Genomic DNA, 21,954 nt, shown 5'->3' on the forward strand with positions numbered 1-21,954 from the left:
AACCAGTTACTACATTTAAAACATGAAAAAGGTCATTTCAGAATCAACATGAAAAACCAAAATTCCAAAAGTATAAAACACAAAAAAATGCTTACCGAAGAGAGAAAATGTATCGTGCTCAGCACCCTCCTCCCGCCGTGTGGGGCAACTGATGTCCCTTTCTCCAAAAATGTACTCAATGGGACCGTAATGTTGCAGCCACACACAAGTTCACCTGCTGTGAGGAAAAAACGAGTTAGTATATTTCAAACATGAAAAAGGTCAGTTTAAAATCAACATGACAAACCAAAATTCCAAAAGTATAAAACACAAAAAATGCTTACCGAAGAGAGAAAATGTATCGTGCTCAGCACCCTCCTACCGCCCTGTGGTGCAACTGATGTCCCTTTCTCCAAAATTGTACTCAATGGGACCGTAATGTTGCAACCACGCACAAGTTGACCTGCTGTGAGGAAAAAACGAGTTAGTACATTTCAAACATGAAGAATGTCATTTTAAAATCAACATGACAAACCAAATTTCCAAAAGTTTAAAACACAAAAAATGCTTACCGAAGAGAGAAAATGTATCGTGCTCAGTACCCTCCTCCCGCCCTGTGGTGCAACTGATGTCCCTTTCTCCAAAAATGTACTCAATGGGACCGTAATGTTGCAACCACACACAAGTTGATCTTCTGTGAGGAAAAAATGAGTTAAAACATTTCAAACATGTAAAAGGACATTTTAAAATCAACATGAAAATCCAAACGTTCAAAAGTATAAATCACCAAAAAATGCATACCGAAGAGAGAAAATGTATCGTGCTCAGCACCCAACTCCCGCCCTGTGGAGCAACTGATGTCCCTTTCTCCAAAAATGTACTCAATGGGACCGTAATGTTGCAACCACACACAACTTCACCTGCTGTGAGGAAAAAACGAGTTAAAACATTTCAAACAAGAAAAAGGTCATTTTAAAATCAACATGAAAAACCAAAATACCAAATGTATCAAACGCAAAAAAAATGCTGACCGAAGAGAGAAAATGTATCATGCTCAGCACCCTCCTCCCGCCCTGTGGAGAACTAATGTCCCTTTCTCCAAAAATGTACTCAATGGGACCGTAATGTTGCAACCACACACAAGTTTACCTGCTGTGAGGAAAAAACCAGTTAGTACATTTGAAACATGAAAAAGGTCATTTTAGAATCAACATGAAAAACCAAAATTCCAAAAGTATAAAACACAAAAAAATACTTACCGAAGAGAGAAAATGTATCGTGCTCAGCACCGTCCTCCCGCCCTGTGGTGCAACTGATGTCCCTTTCTCCAAAAATGTACTCAATGGCCCCGTAATGTTGCAACCACGCACAAGTTGACCTGCTGAGAGGAAAAAACGAGTTAGTACATTTCAAACATGAGGAATGTCATTTTAAAATCAACATGACAGACCAAATTGCCAAAAGTATAAAAAACAAAAAATGCTAACCGAAGAGAGAAAATGTATCGTGCTCAGCACCCACCTCCCGCCCTGTGGTGCAACTGATGTCCCTTTCTCCAAAAATGTACTCAATGGGACCATAATGTTGCAACCACACACAAGTTGACCTTCTGTGAGGAAAAAACGAGTTAAAACATTTCAAACAAGAAAAAGGTCATTTTAAAATCAACATGAAAAACCAAAATACCAAATGTATCAAACGCAAAAAAAATGCTTACCGAAGAGAGAAAATGTATCGTGCTCAGCACCCTCCTCCCGCCTGTGGTGCAACTGATGTCCCTTTCTCCAAAAATGTACACAATGGGACCGTAATGTTGCAACCACACACAAGTGGAACTGCTGTGAGGAAAAAACGAGTTAGTACATTTCAATTATGAAAACGGTCATTTGAAAATCATCATGAAAAACCAAAATTCCAAAAATATCAAACACAAAAAAATGCTTACCGAAGAGAGAAAACGTATCGTGTTCAGCACCCTCCTCCCGCCCTGTGGTGCAACTGATGTCCCTTTCTCCAAAAATGTACTCAATGGGACCGTAATGTTGCAACCACACACAGGTTCACCTGCTGTGAGGAAAAACCGAGTTAGTACATTTCAAACACGAAAAAGCTCATTTTAGAATCAACCAGAAAAACCAAAATTCCAAAAGTATGAAACACAAATAAATGCTTACTGAAGAGAGAAAATGTATCGTGCTCAGCACCCTCTTCACTCCCTGTGGTGCAACTGATGTCCCTTTCTCCAAAAATGTACTCAATGGGACCGTAATGTTGCAACCACACACAAGCTGAACTGCTGTGAGGAAAAAACGAGTTAGTACATTTCAAACATGAAGATGGTCATTTTAGAATCAACATGACAAACCAAATTTCCAAAAGTATAAAACACAAAAAATGCTTACCGAAGAGAGAAAATGTATCGTGCTCAGTACCCTCCTCCCGCCCTGTGGTGCAACCGATGTCCCTTTCTCCAAAAATGTACTCAATGGGACCGTAATGTTGCAACCACACACAAGTTGACCTGCTGTGAGGAATAAATGAGTTAGTACATTTCAAACATGAAAGAGGTCATTTTAAAATAAACATGAAAAACCAAAATTCCAAAAGTATCAAACACGAAAAAGTGCTTACCAAAGAGAGAAAATGTATCGTGCTCAGCACCCTCTTCCCGCCTGTGGTGCAACTGATGTCCCTTTCTCCAAAAATGTACTCAATGGGACCGTAATGTTGCAACCACACACTAGTTGACCTGCTGTGAGGAAAAAATATGTTAGTTCATTTCAAACATGAAAAAGGTCATTTTAAAATCAACATGAAAAACGAAACTTCCAAAAGTATCAAACACAAAAAATGCGTACGAAAGAGAGAAAATGTATCATGCTCAGCACCCTCCGCCCGCCCTGTGGTGCAAGTGATGTCCCTTTCTCCAAAAATGTACTAAATGGGACCGTAATGTTGCAACCACACACAAGTTGACCTGCTGTGAGGAAAAAACGAGTTAGTACATTTCAAACATGACAAAGATCATTTTAAAATCAACATGAAAAACCAAAATTCCAAAAGTATCAAACACAAAACAATGCTTACCGAAGAGAGAAAATGTATCGTGCTCAGCACCCTCTTCCCGCTCTGTGGTGCAACTGATGTACCTTTTTCCAAAAATGTACTCAATGGGACCGTAATGTTGCAACCACACACAAGTTCACCTGCTGTGAAGAAAAAACGAGTTAGTACATTTCAAACATGAAATCGGTCATTTTAAAATCAACATGAAAAACCCAAATTCCAAAAGTATAAAACACAAAAAAAATGCTTACCGAAGAGAGAAAATGTATCGTGCGCAGCACCCTCCTCCCGCCCTGTGGTGCAACTGATGTCGCTTTCTCCAAAAATGTACTCAATGGGACCGTAATGTTGCAACCACACACAAGTTGATCTGCCTGGAGGAAAAAACGAGTTAAAACATTTCAAACACGAAAAAGGTCATTTTAAAATCAACATGAAAAACCAAAATTCCAAAAGTATCAAACGCAAAAAAATGCTTACCCAGGAGAGAAAATATATCGTGCTCAGCACCCTCCTCCCGCCTGTGGTGCAACTGATGTCCTTTCTCAAAAAATGTACTCAATGGGACCGTAATGTTGCAACCACACACAAGTTCACCTGCTGTGAGGAAAAAACGAGTTAGTAGATATCAAACATGAAAAAGGTCATTTGAAAATCAACATGAAAAACCAAAATTCCAAAAGTATCAAACACAAAAAATCCTTACCGAAGAGAGAAAATGTATCCTGCTCAGCACCCTCTTCCCGCCCTGTGGTGCAACTGATGTCCCTTTCTCCAAAAATGTACTCAATGGGACCGTAATATTGCAACCACATACAAGTAAACCTGCTGTGAGGAAAAAACGAGTTAGTACATTTCAATTATGAAAACGGTAATTTTAAAATCAACATGAAAAACCAGAATTCCAAAAGTATAAAACAAAAAAAAATGCTTACCAAAGAGAGAAAATGTATCGTGCTCAGCACCCTCCTCCCGCCCTGTGGTGCAACTGATGTCCCTTTCTCCAAAAATGTGCACAGTGGGACCATAATGTTGCAACCACACACTAGATGGCTTGCTGTGAGGAAAAAATGAGTTAGTACATTTCAAACATGAAAAAGGTCATTTTAAAATCAACATGAAAATCCAAACGTCCAAAAGTATAAATCACAAAAAAATTCATACCGAAGAGAGAAATTGTATCGTGCTCATTAGCCTCTTCCCGCCCTGTGGTGCAACTGATGTCCCTATCTCCAAAAATGTACTCAATGGGACCGTAATGTTGCAACCACACACAAGTTGACCTGCTGTGAGGATAAAACGAGTTAGTACATTTCAAACACGAAAAAGGTCATTTTAAAATCAACATGAAAACCAAAATTCCAAACGTATCAAACACAAAAAAATGCTTACCGAAGAGAGAAAAAGTATCGTGCTCTGCACCCTCCTCCCGCCCTGTGGAGAACTAATGTCCCTTTCTCCAAAAATGTACTCAATGAGACCGTAATGTTGCAACCACACACAAGTTTACCTGCTGTGCGGAAAAAACAAGTTAGTACATTTCAAACATGAAAAAGGTCATTTTAGAATACACATGAAAAACCAAAATTCCAAAAGTATAAAACACAAAAAAATGCTTACCGAAGACAGAAAATGTATCGTGCTCAGCACCCTCCTACCGCCCTGTGGTGGAACTGATGTCCCTTTCTCCAAAAATGTACTCAATAGGACGGTAATGTTGAAACCACACACAAGTTCACCTGCTGTGAGGAAAATACGAGTTAGTATATTTCAAACATGAAAAAGGTCAGTTTAAAATCAACATGACAAAATAAAATTCCAAAAGTATAAAACACTAAAAATGCTTAAGGAAGAGAGAAAATGTATCATGCTCAGCACCCTCCTACCTCCCTGTGGTGCAACTGATGTCCCTTTCTCCAAAAAATGTACTCGATCGGACCGTAATGTTGCAACCACACACAAGTTGACCTGCTGTGAGGAAAAAACGAGTTAGTACATTTCAAACATGAAGAATGTCATTTTAAAATCAACATGACAAACCAAATTTCGAAAAGTAGAAAACACAAAATAATACTTACCGAAGAGAGAAAATGTATCGTGCTCAGTACCCTCCTCCCGCCCTGTGGTGCACCTGATGTCCCTTTCTCCAAAAATGTACTCAATGGGACCGTAATGTTGCAACCACACACAAGTTGATCTGCTGTGAGGAAAAAACGAGTTAAAACATTTCAAACATGAAAAAGGACATTTTAGAATCAACATGAAAAACCAAAATTCCAAAAGTATAAAACACAAAAAAATGTTTACCGAAGAGAGAAAATGTATCGTGCTCAGCACCGTCCTCCCGCCCTGTGGTGCAACTGATGTCCATTTCTCCAAAAATGTACTCAATGGGACCGTAATTTTGCAACCACGCACAAGTTGACCTGCTGTGAAGAAAGAACGAGTTAGTACATTTCAAACATGAGGAATGTAATTTTAAAATCAACATGACAAACCAAATTTCCAAAAGTATAAAACACAAAAAATGCTAACCGAAGAGAGAAAATGTATCGTGCTCAGCACCCTCCTCCCGCCCTGTGGTGCAACTGATGTCTCTTTCTCCAAAAATGTACGCAATGGGACCGTAATGTTGCAACGACACAAGAGTTGACCTTCTGCGAGGAAAAAACGAGTTAAAACATTTCAAACAAGAAAAAGGTCATTTTAAAATCAACATGAAAATCCAAACGTCCAAAAGTATAAATCACCAAAAAATGCATACCGAAGAGAGAAAATGTATCGTGCTCAGCACACACTCCCGCCCTGTGGTGCAACTGATGTCCCTTTCTCCAAAAATGTACTCAATGGGACCGTAATGTTGCAACCACACACAAGTTGACCTGCTGTGAAGAAAAAACGAGTTAGTAAATTTCAAACATGAAAACGGTCATTTTAACATCAACATGAAAAACCAAAATTTTAAAAGTATAAAATACAAAAAAATGCTTACCGAAGAGTGAAAATGTATCGTGCTCAGCACCCTCCTCCCGCCCTGTGGAGCAACTGATGTCCCTCCTCCAAAAATGTACTCAATGGGACCGTAATGTTGCAACCACGCACAAGTTGACCTGCTGTGAGGATAAAACAAGTTAGTACATTTCAAACATGAAAAATGTCATTTTAAAATCAACATGAAAAACCAAAATTCCAAACGTTTAAACACAAAAAAATGCTTACCGAAGAGAGAAAATGTATCGTGCTCAGCACCCTCCTCCCGCCCTGTGGTGCAACTGATGTTCCTTTCTCCAAAAATGTACTCAATGGGACCGTAATGTTGCAACCACACACAAGTTGACCTGCTGTGAGGAAAAAATGAGTTAGTTCATTTCAAACATGAAAAAGGTCATTTTAAAACCAACATGTAAAACGAAACTTCCGAAAGTATCAAACACAAAAAAATGCGTACCAAAGAGATAAAATGTATCGTGCTCAGCACCCTCCTCCTGCCCTGTGTTGCAACTGATCTCCCTATCTCCAAAAATGTACTCAATGGGACCGTAATGTTGCAACCACACACAAGTTCAATTGCTGTGAGGAAAAAACGAGTTAGTACATTTCAAACATGAAAAAGGACATTTTAAAATCAACATGAAAAACCAAAATTCCAAAAGTATAAAACACAAAAAAATGCTAACCGAAGAGAGAAAATGTATCGTGCTCAGCACCCTCCTCCCGCCCTGTGGTGCAACTGATGTCCCTTTCTCCAAAAATGTACTCAATGCGACCGTAATTTTGCAACCACACACAAGTTCACCTGCTGTGAGGAAAAATCGAGTTAGTACATTTCAAACATGAAAAAGGTCATTCTAAAATCAACATGAAAAACCAAAATTCCAAAAGTGTCAAACACAAAAAAATGCTTACCGAAGAGAGAAAATGTATCGTGCTCAGCACCCTCCTCCCTCCCTGTGGAGAACTAATGTCCCTTTCTCAAAAAATGTACTCAATGGGACCGTAATGTTGCAACCACACACAAGTTCACCTGCTGTGAGGAAAAAACGAGTTAGTACATTTCAAACATGAAAAAGGTCATTTGAAAATCAACATGAAAAAACAAAATTCCAAAAGTATAAAACACAAAAAAATGCTTAACGAAGAGAGAGAATGTATCGTGCTCAGCACACTCTTCCCGCCATGTGGTGCAACTGATGTCCATTTCTCCAAAAATGTACTCAATGGGACCGTAATGTTGCAACCACACTCAAGTTGACATGCTGTGAAGAAAAAACGAGTTAGTACATTTCAAACATGAAAAAGGTCATTTTAAAATCAATATGAAATACCAAAATTCCAAAAGTATGAAACACAAAAAAATGCTTACCGAAGAGAGAAAATGTATCGTGCTCAGCACCCTCCTCCCGCCCTGTGGTGCAACTGATGTCCCTTTCTCCAAAAATGTACTCAATGGGACCGTAATGTTGCAACCACATACAAATTGAACTGCTGTGAGGAAAAAACGAGTTAGTACATTTCAATTATGAGAACGGTCATTTGAAAATCAACATGAAAAACCGAAATTCCAAAAGTATCAAACACAAAAATATGCTTACCGAAGAGAGAAAATGTATCGTGCTCTGCACCCTCCTCCCGCCCTGTGGTGCAACTGATGTCCCATTCTCCAAAAATGTACTCAATGGGACCGTAATGTTGCAACCACACACAGGTTCACCTGCTGTGAGGAAAAACCAAGTTAGTACATTTCAAACACGATAAAGCTCATTTTAGAATCAACAGGAAAAACCAAAATTCCAAAAGTATGAAACACAAATAAATGCTTACCGAAGAGAGAAAATTTATCGTGCTCAGCCCCTCTTCCCTCCCTGTGGTGCAACTGATGTCCCTTTCTCCAAAAATGTACCCAATGGGACCGTAATGTTGCAACCACACACAAGTTGACCTGCTGTGAGGAAAAAATAAGTTAGTTCATTTCAAACATGAAAAAGGTCATTTTAAAATCAACATGAAAAACCAAAATTCCAAAAGTATCAAGCACAAATAAATGCTTACCGAAGACAGAAAATGTATCGTGCTCAGCACCCTCTTCCCGTTCTGTGGTGCAACTGATGTCCCTTTCTCCAAAAATGTACTCAATGGGACCGTAATGTTGCAACCACACACAAGTTCACCTGCTGTGAAAAAAAAAAACGAGTTAGTACATTTCAAACATGAAAACGGTCATTTTAAAATCAACATGAAAAACCCTAATTCCAAAAGTATAAAACACAAAAAAAATGCTTACCGAAGAGAGAAAATGTATCGTGCTCAGCACCCTCCTCCCGCCCTGTGGTGCAACTGATGTCCCTTTCTCCAAAAATGTACTCAATGGGACCATAATGTTGCAACCACACACAAGTTGACCTGCTGTGGTGAAAAAACGAGTTAGTACATTTCAAACATGAAAAAGGTCATTTTAAAATCAACATGAAAAACCAAATTTCCAAAATTATAAAACACAAAAAAATGCTTACCGAAGAGAGAAAATGTATCGTGCTCAGCACCCACATCCCGCCCTGTGGTGCAACTGATGTCCCTTTCTCCAAAAATGTACTCAATGGGACCGTAATGTTGCAACCACACACAAGTTCACCTGCTGTGAGGAAAATACGAGTTAGTACATTTCAACCATGAAAAAGGTCATTCTAAAATCAACATGAAACACCAAAATTCCGAAAGTATCAAACACAAAAAAATGCTTAACGAAGAGACAAAATGTATCGTGCTCAGCACCCTCCTCCCGCCCTGTGGAGAACTAATGTCCCTTTCTCCAAAAATGTACTCAATGGGACCGTAATGTTGCAACCACACACAAGTTTACCTGCTGTGAGGAAAAAACCAGTTACTACATTTAAAACATGAAAAAGGTCATTTCAGAATCAACATGAAAAACCAAAATTCCAAAAGTATAAAACACAAAAAAATGCTTACCGAAGAGAGAAAATGTATCGTGCTCAGCACCCTCCTCCCGCCGTGTGGGGCAACTGATGTCCCTTTCTCCAAAAATGTACTCAATGGGACCGTAATGTTGCAGCCACACACAAGTTCACCTGCTGTGAGGAAAAAACGAGTTAGTATATTTCAAACATGAAAAAGGTCAGTTTAAAATCAACATGACAAACCAAAATTCCAAAAGTATAAAACACAAAAAATGCTTACCGAAGAGAGAAAATGTATCGTGCTCAGCACCCTCCTACCGCCCTGTGGTGCAACTGATGTCCCTTTCTCCAAAATTGTACTCAATGGGACCGTAATGTTGCAACCACGCACAAGTTGACCTGCTGTGAGGAAAAAACGAGTTAGTACATTTCAAACATGAAGAATGTCATTTTAAAATCAACATGACAAACCAAATTTCCAAAAGTTTAAAACACAAAAAATGCTTACCGAAGAGAGAAAATGTATCGTGCTCAGTACCCTCCTCCCGCCCTGTGGTGCAACTGATGTCCCTTTCTCCAAAAATGTACTCAATGGGACCGTAATGTTGCAACCACACACAAGTTGATCTTCTGTGAGGAAAAAATGAGTTAAAACATTTCAAACATGTAAAAGGACATTTTAAAATCAACATGAAAATCCAAACGTCCAAAAGTATAAATCACCAAAAAATGCATACCGAAGAGAGAAAATGTATCGTGCTCAGCACCCAACTCCCGCCCTGTGGAGCAACTGATGTCCCTTTCTCCAAAAATGTACTCAATGGGACCGTAATGTTGCAACCACACACAACTTCACCTGCTGTGAGGAAAAAACGAGTTAAAACATTTCAAACAAGAAAAAGGTCATTTTAAAATCAACATGAAAAACCAAAATACCAAATGTATCAAACGCAAAAAAAATGCTGACCGAAGAGAGAAAATGTATCATGCTCAGCACCCTCCTCCCGCCCTGTGGAGAACTAATGTCCCTTTCTCCAAAAATGTACTCAATGGGACCGTAATGTTGCAACCACACACAAGTTTACCTGCTGTGAGGAAAAAACCAGTTAGTACATTTGAAACATGAAAAAGGTCATTTTAGAATCAACATGAAAAACCAAAATTCCAAAAGTATAAAACACAAAAAAATACTTACCGAAGAGAGAAAATGTATCGTGCTCAGCACCGTCCTCCCGCCCTGTGGTGCAATTGATGTCCCTTTCTCCAAAAATGTACTCAATGGCCCCGTAATGTTGCAACCACGCACAAGTTGACCTGCTGAGAGGAAAAAACGAGTTAGTACATTTCAAACATGAGGAATGTCATTTTAAAATCAACATGACAGACCAAATTGCCAAAAGTATAAAACACAAAAAATGCTAACCGAAGAGAGAAAATGTATCGTGCTCAGCACCCACCTCCCGCCCTGTGGTGCAACTGATGTCCCTTTCTCCAAAAATGTACTCAATGGGACCATAATGTTGCAACCACACACAAGTTGACCTTCTGTGAGGAAAAAACGAGTTAAAACATTTCAAACAAGAAAAAGGTCATTTTAAAATCAACATGAAAAACCAAAATACCAAATGTATCAAACGCAAAAAAAATGCTTACCGAAGAGAGAAAATGTATCGTGCTCAGCACCCTCCTCCCGCCTGTGGTGCAACTGATGTCCCTTTCTCCAAAAATGTACACAATGGGACCGTAATGTTGCAACCACACACAAGTGGAACTGCTGTGAGGAAAAAACGAGTTAGTACATTTCAATTATGAAAACGGTCATTTGAAAATCATCATGAAAAACCAAAATTCCAAAAGTATCAAACACAAAAAAATGCTTACCGAAGAGAGAAAACGTATCGTGTTCAGCACCCTCCTCCCGCCCTGTGGTGCAACTGATGTCCCTTTCTCCAAAAATGTACTCAATGGGACCGTAATGTTGCAACCACACACAGGTTCACCTGCTGTGAGGAAAAACCGAGTTAGTACATTTCAAACACGAAAAAGCTCATTTTAGAATCAACCAGAAAAACCAAAATTCCAAAAGTATGAAACACAAATAAATGCTTACTGAAGAGAGAAAATGTATCGTGCTCAGCACCCTCTTCACTCCCTGTGGTGCAACTGATGTCCCTTTCTCCAAAAATGTACTCAATGGGACCGTAATGTTGCAACCACACACAAGCTGAACTGCTGTGAGGAAAAAACGAGTTAGTACATTTCAAACATGAAGATGGTCATTTTAGAATCAACATGACAAACCAAATTTCCAAAAGTATAAAACACAAAAAATGCTTACCGAAGAGAGAAAATGTATCGTGCTCAGTACCCTCCTCCCGCCCTGTGGTGCAACCGATGTCCCTTTCTCCAAAAATGTACTCAATGGGACCGTAATGTTGCAACCACACACAAGTTGACCTGCTGTGAGGAATAAATGAGTTAGTACATTTCAAACATGAAAGAGGTCATTTTAAAATCAACATGAAAAACCAAAATTCCAAAAGTATCAAACACGAAAAAGTGCTTACCAAAGAGAGAAAATGTATCGTGCTCAGCACCCTCTTCCCGCCTGTGGTGCAACTGATGTCCCTTTCTCCTAAAATGTACTCAATGGGACCGTAATGTTGCAACCACACACAAGTTGACCTGCTGTGAGGAAAAAATATGTTAGTTCATTTCAAACATGAAAAAGGTCATTTTAAAATCAACATGAAAAACGAAACTTCCAAAAGTATCAAACACAAAAAATGCGTACGAAAGAGAGAAAATGTATCATGCTCAGCACCCTCCGCCCGCCCTGTGGTGCAAGTGATGTCCCTTTCTCCAAAAATGTACTCAATGGGACCGTAATGTTGCAACCACACACAAGTTGACCTGCTGTGAGGAAAAAACGAGTTAGTACATTTCAAACATGACAAAGATCATTTTAAAATCAACATGAAAAACCAAAATTCCAAAAGTATCAAACACAAAACAAAGCTTACCGAAGAGAGAAAATGTATCGTGCTCAGCACCCTCTTCCCGCTCTGTGGTGCAACTGATGTACCTTTTTCCAAAAATGTACTCAATGGGACCGTAATGTTGCAACCACACACAAGTTCACCTGCTGTGAAGAAAAAACGAGTTAGTACATTTCAAACATGAAATCGGTCATTTTAAAATCAACATGAAAAACCCAAATTCCAAAAGTATAAAACACAAAAAAAATGCTTACCGAAGAGAGAAAATGTATCGTGCGCAGCACCCTCCTCCCGCCCTGTGGTGCAACTGATGTCCCTTTCTCCAAAAATGTACTCAATGGGACCGTAATGTTGCAACCACACACTAGATGACTTGCTGTGAGGAAAAAATGAGTTAGTACATTTCAAACATGAAAAAGTTCATTATAAAATCAACATGAAAATCCAAACGTCCAAAAGTATAAATCACAAAAAATGCATACCGAAGAGAGAAAATGTATCGTGCTCATTACCCACTTCCCGCCCTGTGGTGCAACTGATGTCCCTTTCTCCAAAAATGTACTCAATGGGACCGTAATGTTGCAACTACATACAAGTTGACTTGCTGTGAGGAAAAAACGAGTTAGTACACTTCAAACATGAAAAACGTCATTTTAAAATCAACATGAAAAACCAAAATTCCAAAGGTATAAACCACAAAAAAATGCCCACAGAAGAGAGAAAATGTATCGTGCTCAGCACCCTTCTCCCACCCTGTGGTGCAACTGATGTCCCTTTCTCCAAAAATGTACTCAATGGGACGGTAATGTTGCAACCACACACAAGTTGACCTGCTGTGAGGAAAAAACGAGTTAGTACATTTCAAACATGAAGAATGTCATTTTAAAATCAACATGACAAACCAAATTTCCAAAAGTATAAAACACAAAAAATGCTTACCGAAGAGAGAGAATGTATCGTGCTCAGTACCCTCCTCCCGCCCTGTGGTGCAACTGATGTCCCTTTCTCCAAAAATGTACTCAATGGGACCGTAATGTTGCAACCACACACAAGTTGATCTGCCTGGAGGAAAAAACGAGTTAAAACATTTCAAACACGAAAAAGGTCATTTTAAAATCAACATGAAAAACCAAAATTCCAAAAGTATCAAACGCAAAAAAATGCTTACCCAGGAGAGAAAATATATCGTGCTCAGCACCCTCCTCCCGCCTGTGGTGCAACTGATGTCCTTTCTCAAAAAATGTACTCAATGGGACCGTAATGTTGCAACCACACACAAGTTCACCTGCTGTGAGGAAAAAACGAGTTAGTAGATATCAAACATGAAAAAGGTCATTTGAAAATCAACATGAAAAACCAAAATTCCAAAAGTATCAAACACAAAAAAATCCTTACCGAAGAGAGAAAATGTATCCTGCTCAGCACCCTCTTCCCGCCCTGTGGTGCAACTGATGTCCCTTTCTCCAAAAATGTACTCAATGGGACCGTAATATTGCAACCACATACAAGTAAACCTGCTGTGAGGAAAAAACGAGTTAGTACATTTCAATTATGAAAACGGTAATTTTAAAATCAACATGAAAAACCAGAATTCCAAAAGTATAAAACAAAAAAAAATGCTTACCAAAGAGAGAAAATGTATCGTGCTCAACACCCTCCTCCCGCCCTGTGGTGCAACTGATGTCCCTTTCTCCAAAAATGTGCACAGTGGGACCATAATGTTGCAACCACACACTAGATGGCTTGCTGTGAGGAAAAAATGAGTTAGTACATTTCAAACATGAAAAAGGTCATTTTAAAATCAACATGAAAATCCAAACGTCCAAAAGTATAAATCACAAAAAAATTCATACCGAAGAGAGAAAATGTATCGTGCTCATTAGCCTCTTCCCGCCCTGTGGTGCAACTGATGTCCCTATCTCCAAAAATGTACTCAATGGGACCGTAATGTTGCAACCACACACAAGTTGACCTGCTGTGAGGATAAAACGAGTTAGTACATTTCAAACACGAAAAAGGTCATTTTAAAATCAACATGAAAACCAAAATTCCAAACGTATCAAACACAAAAAAATGCTTACCGAAGAGAGAAAAAGTATCGTGCTCTGCACCCTCCTCCCGCCCTGTGGAGAACTAATGTCCCTTTCTCCAAAAATGTACTCAATGAGACCGTAATGTTGCAACCACACACAAGTTTACCTGCTGTGCGGAAAAAACAAGTTAGTACATTTCAAACATGAAAAAGGTCATTTTAGAATACACATGAAAAACCAAAATTCCAAAAGTATAAAACACAAAAAAATGCTTACCGAAGACAGAAAATGTATCGTGCTCAGCACCCTCCTACCGCCCTGTGGTGGAACTGATGTCCCTTTCTCCAAAAATGTACTCAATAGGACGGTAATGTTGAAACCACACACAAGTTCACCTGCTGTGAGGAAAATACGAGTTAGTATATTTCAAACATGAAAAAGGTCAGTTTAAAATCAACATGACAAAATAAAATTCCAAAAGTATAAAACACAAAAAATGCTTAAGGAAGAGAGAAAATGTATCATGCTCAGCACCCTCCTACCTCCCTGTGGTGCAACTGATGTCCCTTTCTCCAAAAAATGTACTCGATCGGACCGTAATGTTGCAACCACACACAAGTTGACCTGCTGTGAGGAAAAAACGAGTTAGTACATTTCAAACATGAAGAATGTCATTTTAAAATCAACATGACAAACCAAATTTCGAAAAGTATAAAACACAAAATAATACTTACCGAAGAGAGAAAATGTATCGTGCTCAGTACCCTCCTCCCGCCCTGTGGTGCACCTGATGTCCCTTTCTCCAAAAATGTACTCAATGGGACCGTAATGTTGCAACCACACACAAGTTGATCTGATGTGAGGAAAAAACGAGTTAAAACATTTCAAACACGAAAAAGGTCATTTTAAAATCAACATGAAAAACCAAAATTCCAAAAGTATCAAACGCAAAAAAATGCTTACCGAAGAGAGAAAATGTATCGTGCTCAGCACCCTCCTCCCGCCTCTGGTGCAACTGATGTCCCTTTCTCCAAAAATGTACTCAATGGGACCGTAATGTTGCAACCACACACAAGTTGAACTGCTGTGAGGAAAAAACGAGTTAGTACATTTCAAACATGAAAAAGGTCATTTGAAAATCAACATCAAAAACCAAAATTCCAAAAGTATCAAACACAAAAAAATGCTTACCGAAGAGAGGAAATGTATCGTGCTCAGCACCCTCCTCCTGCCCTGTGGTGCAACTGATGTCCCTTTCTCCAAAAATGCACTCAATGGGACCGTAATGTTGCAACCACACACTGGTTCACCTGCTGTGAGGAAAAAACGAGTTAGTACATTTCAAACATGAAAAAGCTCATTTTAGAATCAACAAGAAAAACCAAAATTCCAAAAGTATGAAACACAAAAAAATGCTTACCGAAGAGAGAAAATGTATCGTGCTCAGCACCCTCTTCCCGCCCTGTGGTGCAACTGATGTCCCTTTCTCCAAAAATGTACTCAATGGGACCGTAATGTTGCAACCACACACAAGTTGAACTGCTGTGAGGAAAAAACGTGTTAGTACATTTCAAACATGAAAAAGTTCAGTTTAAAATCAACATGACAAACCAAAATTCCAGAAGTATGAAACAGAAAAAATGCTTACCGAAGAGAGAAAATGTATCGTGCTCAGCACCCTCCTCCCGCCCTGTGGTGCAACTGATGTCCCTTTCTCCAAAAATGTACTCAATGGGACCGTAATGTTAGAACCACACACAAGTTGACCTGCTGTGAGGAAAAAACGAGTTAGTACATTTCAAACATGAAGAAAGTCATTTTAAAATCAACGTGACAAACCAAATTTCCAAAAGTATAAAACACAAAAACTGCTTACGGAAGAGGAAAAATGTATCGTGCTCAGTACCCTCCTCCCACCCTGTGGTGCAACTGATGGCCCTTTCTCAAAAAATGAACTCAATGGGACCGTAATGTTGCAACCACACATAAGTTGACCTGCTGTGAGGAAAAAATAAGTTAGTTCTTTTCAAACATGAAAAAGGTCATTTTTAAATCAACATGAAAAAAAGAAACTTCCAAAAGTATAAAACACAAAAAAATACTTACCGAAGAGAGAAAATGTATCGTGCTCAGCACCCTCCTCCCGCCCTCTGGTGCAAGTGATGTCCCTTTCTCCAAAAATGTACTCAATAGGACAGTAATGTTGCAACCACACACAAGTTCACCTGCTGTGAGGAAAAAACGAGTTAGTACATTTCAAACATGAAAAAGGTCATTTTAAAATCAACATGAAAACCAAAATTCCAAAAGTATCAAACACAAAAAAATGCTTACCGAAGAGAGAAAATGTATCGTGCTCAGCACCCTCTTCCCACCCTGTGGTGCAACTGATGTCCCTTTCTCCAAAAATGTTGTCAATGGGACCGTAATGCTGCAACCACACATAGGTTGACCTGCTGTGAAGAAAAAACGAGTTAGTACATTTCAAACATGAAAACGGTCATTTTAAAATCAACATGAAAAACCCAAATTCCAAAAGTATAAAACACAAAAAAATGCTTACCGAAGTGAGAAAATGTATCGTGCTCAGCACCCTCCTTCCGCCCTGTGGTGCAGCTGATGTCCCTTTCTCCATAAATGTACTCAATGGGACCGTAATGTTGCAACCACACACAAGTTGACCTGCTGTGAGGAAAAAACGAGTTAGTACATTTCAAACATGAAAAAGGTCATTTTAAAATCAATATGAAAATCCAAATTTCCAAAAGTATCAAACAAAAAAAAATGCTCACCGAAGAGAGAAAATGTATCCTGCTCAGCACCCTCCACCCGCCCTGAGGTGCAACTGATGTCCCTCTCTCCAAAAATGTACTCAATGGGACCGTAATGTTGCAACCACACACAAGTTGACCTGCTGTGAGGAAAAAACGAGTCAGTACATTTCAAACATGAAAACGGTCATTTTAAAATCAACATGAAAAACCAAAATTACAAAAGTATAAAACACAAAAAAATGCTTACCGAAGAGAGAAAATGTATCGTGCTCAGCACCCTCCTCCCGCCCTGTGGTGCAACTGATCTCCCTTTCTCCAAAAATGTACTCAATGGGACCGTAATGTTGCAACCACACACAAGTTGAACTGCTGTGAGGAAAAACCGAGTTAGTACATTTCAAACATGAAAAAGGTCATTTGAAAATCAACATGAAAAACCAAAATTACAAATGTATCAAACACAAAAAAATGCTTACCGAAGAGAGGAAATGTATCGTGCTCAGCACCCTCCTCCCGCCCTGTGGTGCAACTGATGTCCCTTTCACCATTAATGCACTCAATGGGACCGTAATGTTGCAACCACACACAGGTTCACCTGCTGTGAGGAAAAAACGAGTTAGTACATTTCAAACTAGAAAAAGCTCATTTTAGAATCAACAAGAAAAACCAAAATTCCAAAAGTATGAAACACAAAAAAATGCTTACCGAAGAGAGAAAATGTATCGTGCTCAGCACCCTCTTCCCGCCATGTGGTGCAACTGATGTCCCTTTCTCCAAAAATGTACTCAATGGGACCGTAATGTTGCAACCAAACACAAGTTGAACTGCTGTGAGGAAAAAGCGAGTTAGTACATTTCAAACATGAAAAAGGTGAGTTTAAAATCAACATTACAAACCAAAATTCCAAAAGTATAAAACACAAAAAATGCTTACCGGAGAGTGAAAATGTATCGTGCTCAGCACCCTCCTCCCGCCCTGTGGTGCAACTGATGTCCCTTTCTCCAAAAATGTACTCAATGGGACTGTAACGTTAGAACCACACACAAGTTGACCTGCTGTGAGGAAAAAACGAGTTAGTACATTTCAAACACGAAGAAGGTCATTTTAAAATAACATGACAAACCAAATTTCCAAAAGTATAAAACACAAAATATGCTTACCGAAGACAGAATATGTATCGTGCTCAGTACCCTCCTCCCGCCCTGTGGTGCAACTGATGTCCCTTTCTCCAAAAATGTACTCAATGGGACCGTAATGTTGCAACCACACACAAGTTCACATGCTGTGAGGAAAAAACGAGTTAGTACATTTCAAACATGAAAAAGGTCATTTTAAAATCAACATGAAAAACCAAAATTCCAAAAGTATCAGACACAAAAAAATGCTTATCGAAGAGAGAAAATGTATCGTGCTCAGCACCCTTCTCCCGCCTGTGGTGCATCTGATGCCCCTTTCTCCAAAAATGTACTCAATGGGACCGTAGTGTTGCAACCACACACAAGTTGACCTGCTGTGTGGAAAAAATTAGTTACTTCATTTCAAACATGAAAAAGGTCATTTTAAAATCAACATGAAAAACGAAACTTCCAAAAGTATCAAACACAAAAAATTGCGTACCAAAGAGAGAAAATGTATCGTGCTCAGCACCCTCTTCCCGCCCTGTGGTGCAACTGATGTCAACTTTCTCCAAAAATGTACTCAAAGGGACCGTAATGTTGCAACCACACACAAGATGAACTGCTGTGAGGAAAAAACGAGTTAGTACATTTCAAACATGAAAAAGGTCATTTAAAAATCAACATGAAAACCAAAATTCCAAAAGTATCAAACACAAAAAATGCTTACCGAAGAGGGAAAATGTATCGTGCTCAGCACCCTCTTCCCGCCCTGTGGTGCAACTGATGTCCCTTTCTCCAAAAATGTTCTCAATGGGACCGTAATGTTGCAACCACACACAAGTTGACCTGCTGTGAAGAAAAAACGAGTTAGTACATTTCAAACATGAAAACAGTCATTTTAAAATCAACATGAAAAACCCAAATTCCAAAAGTATAAAACACAAAAAAATGCTTACCGAAGTGAGAAAATGTATCGTGCTCAGCACCCTCCTCCCGCCCTGTGGTGCAACTGATGTCCCTTTCTCCATGAATGTACTCAATATGACCGTAATGTTGCAACCACACACAAGTTGACCTGCTGTGAGGAAAAAACGAGTTAGTACATTTCAAACACGAAAAAGGTCATTTTAAAATCAATATGAAAATGAAAATTTCCAAAAGTATCAAACACAAAATAATGCTTACGGAAGAGAAAAAATGTATCCTGCTCAGCACCCTCCTCCCGCCCTGTGGTGCAACTGATGTCCCTTTCTCCAAAAATGTACTCAATGGGATCGTAATGTTGCAACCACACACAAGTTGACCTGCTGTGAGGAAAAAACGAGTTAGTACATGTCAAACATGAAAACGGTCATTTTAATATCAACATGAAAAACCAAAATAACAAAAGTAGAAAACACAAAAAAATGCTTACCGAAGAGAGAAAATGTCTCGTGCTCAGCACCCTCCTCCCGCCCTGTGGTGCAACTGATGTCCCTTTCTCCAAAAATGTACTCAATGGGACCGTAATGTTGCAACCACACACAAGTTCACCTGCTGTGAGGAAAAAACGAGTTAGTAGATTTCAAACATGAAAAAGGTCATTTGAAAATCAACATGAAAAACAAAAATTCCAAAAGTATCAAACACAAAAAAATGTTTAACGAAGAGAGAGAATGTATCGTGCTCAGCACCCTCTTCCCGCCCTGTGGTGCAACTGACGTCCATTTGTCCAAAAATGTACTCAATGGGACCGTAATGTTGCAACCACACTCAAGTCGACCCGCTGTGCGGAAAAAACGAGTTAGTACATTTCAAACATGAAAAAGGTCATTTTAAAATCAACATGAAAAACCAAAATTCCAAAAGTATAAAACACAAAAGAATGCTTACCGAAGAGACAAAATGTATCGTGCTCAGCACCCTCCTCCCGCCCTGTGGTGCAACTGATGTCCCTTTCACCATAAATGCACTCAATGGGACTGTAATGTTGCAAATACACACAGGTTCACCTGCTGTGAGGAAAAATCGAGTTAGTACATTTCAAACTCGAAAAAGCTCATTTTAGAATCAACAAGAAAAACCAAAATTCCAAAAGTATGAAACACAAAAAAATGCTTACCGAAGAGAGAAAATGTATCGTGCTCAGCACCCTCTTCCCGCCATGTGGTGCAACTGATGTCCCTTTCTCCAAAAATGTACTCAAAGGGACCATAATGTTGCAACCACACACAAGTTGAACTGCTGTGAGGAAAAAACGAGTTAGTACATTTCAAACATGAAAAAGGTCAGCTTAAAATCAACATTACAAACCAAAATTCCAAAAGTATAAAACACAAAAAATGCTTACCGAAGAGTGAAAATGTATCGTGCTCAGCACCCTCCTCCCGCCCTGTGGTGCAACTGATGTCCCTTTCTCCAAAAATGTACTCAATGGGACCGTAATGTTAGAACCACACACAAGTTGACCTGCTGTGAGGAAAAAACGAGTTAGTACATGTCAAACACGAAGAAGGTCATTTTAAAATAACATGACAAACCAAATTTCCAAAAGTATAAAACACAAAATATGCTTACTGAAGAGAGAAAATGTATCGTGCTCAGTACCCTCCACCCGCCCCGTGGTGCAACTGATGTCCCTTTCTCCAAAAATGTACTCAATGGGACCGTAATGTTGCAACCACACACAAGTTCACATGCTGTGAGGAAAAAACGAGTTAGTACATTTCAAACATGAAAAAGGTCATTTTAAAATCAACATGAAAAATCAAAATTCCAAAAGTATCAAACACAAAAAAATGCTTATCGAAGAGAGAAAATGTATCGTGCTCAGCACCCTCCTCCCGCCTGTGGTGCAACTGATGTCCCTTTCTCCAAAAATGTACTGAATGGGACCGTAGTGTTGCAACCACACACAAGTTGACCTGCTGTTAGGAAAAAATAAGTTAGTTCATTTCAAACATGAAAAAGGTCATTTTAGAATTAGCATGAAAAACGAAACTTCCAAAAGTATCAAACACAAAAAATTGCGTACCAAAGAGGGAAAATGTATCGTGCTCAGCACCCTCCTCCCACCCTCTGGTGCAAGTGATGTCCCTTTCCCAAAAATGTACTCAACGAGACCGTAATGTTGCAACCACACACAAGTTGACTTGCTGTGAGGAAAAAACGTATTAGTACATTTCAAATATGAAAATGGTGATTTTAAAATCAACAAGTAAAACCCAAATTCCAAACGTATCAAACACAAAAAAATGCTTACCGAAGAGAGAAAATGTATCGTGCTCAGCACCCTGCTCCCGCCCTGTGGTGCAACCGATGTCCCTTTCTCCAAAAATGTACTCAATGGGACCGTAATGTTGCAACCACACACAAGTTGAACTGCTGTGAGGAAAAAACGAGTTAGTACATTTCAAACATGAAAAAGGTCATTTGAAAATCAACATGAAAAACCAAAATTCCAAAAGTATCAAACACAAAAAAATGCTTACCGAAGAAAGGAAATGTATCGTGCTCGGCACCCTCCTCCCGCCCTGAGGTGCAACTGACGTCCGTTTCACCAAAAGTGCACTCAATGGGTCCAGAATGTTGCAACCACAAACAGGTTCACCTGCTGTGAGGAAAAAACGAGTTGGTACATTTCAAACACGAAAAAGCTCATTTTAGAATCAACAAGAAAAACCAAAATTCCAAAAGTATGAAACACAAAAAAATGCTTACCGAAGAGAGAAAATGTATCGTGCTCAGCACCCTCTTATCGCCCTGTGGTGCAACTGATGTCCCTTTCTCCAAAAACGTACTCAAAGGGACCGTAATGTTGCAACCACACACAAGTTGAACTGCTGTGGGGAAAAAACGAGTTAGTACATTTCAAACATGAAAAAGGTCAGTTTAAAATCAACATGACAAACCAAAATTACAAAAGTATAAAACACAAAAAATGCTTACCGAAGAGAGAAAATGTATCGTGCTCAGCACCCTCCTCCCGCCCTGTGGAGCAACTGATATCCCTTTCTCCAAAAATGTACTCAATGGGATCGTAATGTTAGAACCACACACAATTTGACCTGCTGTGAGGAAAAAACGAGTTA

Source organism: Schistocerca piceifrons, chromosome 9 (assembly GCF_021461385.2).
Source record: "Schistocerca piceifrons isolate TAMUIC-IGC-003096 chromosome 9, iqSchPice1.1, whole genome shotgun sequence".
In the NCBI taxonomy this organism is placed as follows: Eukaryota; Metazoa; Arthropoda; class Insecta; order Orthoptera; family Acrididae; genus Schistocerca; species Schistocerca piceifrons.